The sequence below is a fragment of the Grampus griseus genome (assembly GCF_964374135.1).
Source record: "Grampus griseus genome assembly, chromosome: 6".
NCBI lineage: Eukaryota > Metazoa > Chordata > Mammalia > Artiodactyla > Delphinidae > Grampus > Grampus griseus.
This window is the reverse complement of record NC_139000.1, coordinates 69,382,570-69,387,468: the sequence shown is the minus strand read 5'-3', so window position 1 is coordinate 69,387,468 and position 4,899 is coordinate 69,382,570.

Here is a 4,899-nt window from a genome sequence, read left to right as displayed (position 1 = left end):
AGAAACAATTGAGTATTAATAAAGATAGTTGATATCTTTATAAAGTTAATATGTTTGGAACTTTAAAATAAGTATTAAAATTATCCTTTTAAGCTGTACATTTTATTTTGCTTTTGTTTTTATTGAAGTATAGTTGACTTACAATATTATGTTAGTTCAAGTGTACAGCATAGTGATTCAGTATTTTTGAAGATTATACGCCATTATAGGTTGTTATAAGATAATGGGTATAATTCCCTGTGCTATAGAGTATATCCTTGTTGCTTAACTATTTTATATATAGTAGTTTGTATCTGTTAATCCCATACCCTTAATTTGTCCCTTCTTCCATGTCTCTCCTCTTTGGTAACCACAAGTTTGTTTCCTATGCCTGTGAGTCTATTTCTGTTTTGCATATACATTCATTTGTATTATTTGTTAGATTCCACATATAAGTGATATCATAGTGTTTGTCTTTCTCTGTCTGACTTACTTCAGTAAGTATAATATTCTCCAGGTCCATACACGTTGCTGCAAGTGGTAGAATTTCACTCTTTTATGGTGAAGTAATAGTCCATTTTATATGTATAGTGCATCTTCTTAATCATTTGTTGGTGGGCATTTGGGTTGCTTCCATGTCTTGGCTATTGTAAATAGTGCTGCCTGCTATGAACATTGGGGTGCATGTATTTTTTCGATTTAGTGTTTTCGTTTTTTCTGGATATATACACAAGAGTGGAATTGCTGGGTCATGTGGTAGTTCTATTTTTAATTTTTCTAAGGAACCTCCATACTCTTTTCTATAGTGGCTGCACCAATTTGCATTCCTACCAATAGTGTTCGAGGGGTTCCCTTTTCTCCACATCCTTGCCAACATTTGTTACTTGTAGACTTTTTGATGATGACCATTCTGACTGGTGTGAGGTGATGTCTCATTGTGGTTTTGATTTGCATTTCTCTAATAAGTAGTGATGTTGAGCATCTTTTCATGTGCCTGTTAGTCATCTGTATGTCTTCTTAGAAAAACCTCTATTCAAGTCCTGCCAATTTTTTGATTGGATTGTTTTTTGGGATGTTGAGTTGTATGAGCTGTTTGTATATTTTGGATATTGAGCCCTTGTCAGTCACATCATTTGCAAATATTTCCTCCCATTGAGTTAAGTTGTCTTTTCATTTTGTTGATGGTTTCCTTTCCTGTGCAAAAGCCTTTAAGTTTAATTAGGTCCCATTTGTTTATTTTTGCTTTTGTTTTCTTTGCTTTAGGAGAAAGCAAAAAATATTGCTATGATTTATGTCAAAGAGTGTTCCGCCTATGTTTTCTTCTAGGAGTTTTATGGTTTCCAGTCTTACGTTTAGGTCTTTAATCCATTTTGAGCTTATTTTTGTAATGGTGTGAGGAAATGTTCTAATCTCATTGTTTTACATGTAGCTGTCCATTTTCTCCAGCACCACTTATTAAAGAGAGTGTCTTTTCTCCACTGTATATTCTTGCCTCCTTTGTCGTAGATTAATTGACCATAACTGCATGGGTTTATGTCTGGGCTCTCTGTTCTATCCATTGATCTGTGTGTCTTTTTTGTGCCAGTACCATGAGTTTTTTTTTTTTACATCTTTATTGGAGTATAATTGCTTTACAATGGTGTGTTAGTTTCTGCTTTATAACAAAGTGAATCAGTTATACATATACATATGTTCCCATATCTCTTCCCTCTTGCATCTCCCTCCCTCCCACCCTCCCTATCCCACCCCTCTAGGTGGTCACAAAGCACCGAGCTGATCTCCCTGTGCTATGGGGCTGCTTTCCACTAGCTATCTGTTTTATGTTTGGTAGTGTATGTATGTCCATGCCTCTCTCCTGCTTTGTCACAGGTTACCCTTCCCCCTCCACATATCCTTAAGTTCATTCTCTAGTAGGTCTCTGTCTTTATTCCTGTCTTACCCCTGTGTTCTTCATAACATTATTTTTTTCTTCTTAAATTCCATATATGTGTGTTAGCATACGGTATTTGTCTTTCTCTTTCTGACTTAATTCACTCTGTATGACAGACTCTAGGTCCAACCACCTCATTACAAATAGCTCAATTTTGTTTCCTTTTATGGCTGAGTAATATTCCATTGTATATATGTGCCACATCTTCTTTATCCATTCATCCCATGATGGACACTTAGGTTGTTTCCATCTCCGGGCTGTTGTAAATAGAGCTGCAATGAACATTTTGGTACATGACTCTTTTTGAATTATGGTTTTCTCAGGGTATATGCCCAGTAGTGGGATTGCTGGGTCATATGGTAGTTCTATTTGTAGTTTTTTAAGGAACCTCCATACTGTTCTCCATAGTGGCTGTACCAATTCACATTCCCACCAGCAGTGCAGGAGTGTTCCCTTTTCTCCACACCCTCTCCAGCATTTATTGTTTCTAGAGTTTTTGATGATGGCCATTCTGACTGGTGTAAGATGATATCTCATTGTAGTTTTGATTTGCATTTCTCTAATGATTAATGATGTTGAGCATTAATGATTAATGATGTTGAGCATACTTATACATTTTGGAGATTAATCCTTTGTCAGTTGCTTTATTTGCAAATATTTTCTCCCATTCTGAGGGTTGTCTTTTGGTCTTGTTTATGGTTTCCGTTTCTGTGCAAAAGCTTTTAAGTTTCATTAGGTCCCATTTGTTTATTTTTGTTTTTATTTCCCTTTCTCTAGGAGGTGGGTCAAAAAGGATCTTGATGTGATTTATGTCATAGAGTGTTCTGCCTGTTTTCCTCTAAGAGTTTGATAGTTTCTGGCCTTACATTTAGGTCTTTAATCCATTTTGAGCTTATTTTTGTGTATGGTGTTAGGGAGTGATCTAATCTCATACTTTTACATGTACCTGTCCAGTTATCCCAGCACCACTTATTGAAGAGGCTGTCCTTTCTCCACTGTACATTCCTGCCTCCTTTATCAAAGATAAGGTGACCATATATGCATAGGTTTATCTCTGGGCTTTCTATCCTGTTCCATTGATCTATATTTCTCTTTTTGTGCCAGTACCATACTGTCTTGATTACTGTAGCTTTGTAAGATAGTCTGAAGTCAGGGAGCCTGATTCCTCCAGCTCCGTTTTTCATTCTCAAGATTGCTTTGGCTATTCTTGGTCTTTTGTGTTTCCATACAAATTGTGAAATTTTTTGTTCTAGTTCTGTGAAAAATGCCAGTGGTAGTTTGATAGGGATTGCATTGAATCTGTAGATTGCTTTGTGTAGTAGGGTCATTTTCACAATGTTGATTCTTCCAAGAACATGGTATATGTCTCCATCTATTTGTATCATATTTAATTTCTTTCATCAGTGTCTTATAATTTTCTGCATAGAGGTCTTTTGTCTCCTTAGGTAGGTTTATTCCTAGATATTTTATTCTTTTTATTGCAGTGGTAAATGGGAGTGTTTTCTTGATTTCACTTTCAGATTTTTCATCCTTAGTGTATAGGAATGCCAGAGATTTCTGTGCATTAATTTTGTATCCTGCTACTTTACCAAATTCATTGATTAGCTCTAGTAGTTCTCTGGTAGCATCTTTAGGATTCTCTGTGTATAGTATCATGTAATCTGCAAACAGTGACAGCTTTACTTCTTCTCTTCCAATTTGGATTCCTTTTATTTCCTTTTCTTCTCTGATTGCTGTGGCTAAAACTTCCAAAACTATGTTGAATAAGAGTGGTGAGAGTGGGCAACCTTGTCTTGTTCCTGATCTTAGTGGAAATGGTTTCAGTTTTTCACCATTGAGGACGATGTTGGCTGTGGGTTTGTCATATATGGCCTTTATTATGTTGAGGAAAGTTCCCTCTATGCCTACTTTCTGCAGGGTTTTTATCATAAATGGGTGTTGAATTTTGTCAAAAGCTTTCTCTGCATCTATTGAGATGATCATATGGTTTTGCTCCTTCAATTTGTTAATATGGTGTATCAGATCGATTGATTTGTGTATATTGCAGAATCCTTGCATTCCTGGAATAAACCCCATTGGATCATGGTGTGTGATCCTTTTAATGTGCTGTTGGATTCTGTTTACTAGTATTTTGTTGAGGATTTTTGCATCTATGTTCATCAGTGATATTGGCCTGTAGTTTTCTTTCTTTGTGACATCCTTGTCTGGTTTTGGTATCAGGGTGATGGTGGCCTTGCAGAATGAGTTTGGGAGTGTTCCTCCCTCTGCTATATTTTGGAAGAGTTTGAGAAGGATAGGTGTTAGCGCTTGTCTAAATGTTTGATAGAATTGGCCTGTGAAGCCATCTGGTCCTGGGCTTTTGTTTGTTGGAAGATTTTTAATCACAGTCTTAATTTCAGTGCTTGTGATTGGTCTGTTCATATTTTCTATTTCTTCCTGATTCAGTCTTGGCAGATTGTGCATTTCTAAGAATTTGTCCATTTCTTCCAGGTTGTCCATTTTATTTTCATAGAGTTGCTTGTAGTAATCTCTCATGATCTTTTGTATTTCTGCAGTGTCGGTTGTTACTTCTCCTTTTTCATTTCTAATTCTATTGATTTGAGTCTTCTCCCTTTTTTTCTTGATGAGTCTGGCTAATGGTTTATCAATTTTGTTTATCTTCTCAAAGAACCAGCTTTTAGTCTTATTGATCTTTGCTATCGTTTCCTTCATTTCTTTTTCATTTATTTCTGATCTGATCTTTATGATTTCTTTCCTTCTGCTAACTTTGGGGGTTTTTTGTTCTTCTTTTCTCTAATTGCTTTAGGTGCAAGGTTAGGTTGTTTATTCGAGATGTTTCCTGTTTCTTAAGGTAGGATTGTATTGCTATAAACTTCCCTCTTAGAACTGCTTTTGCTGCATCCCATAGGTTTTGGGTCGTTGTGTCTCCATTGTCATTTGTTTCTAGGTATTTTTTTATTTCCTCATTGATTTATTCAGTGATCACTTCG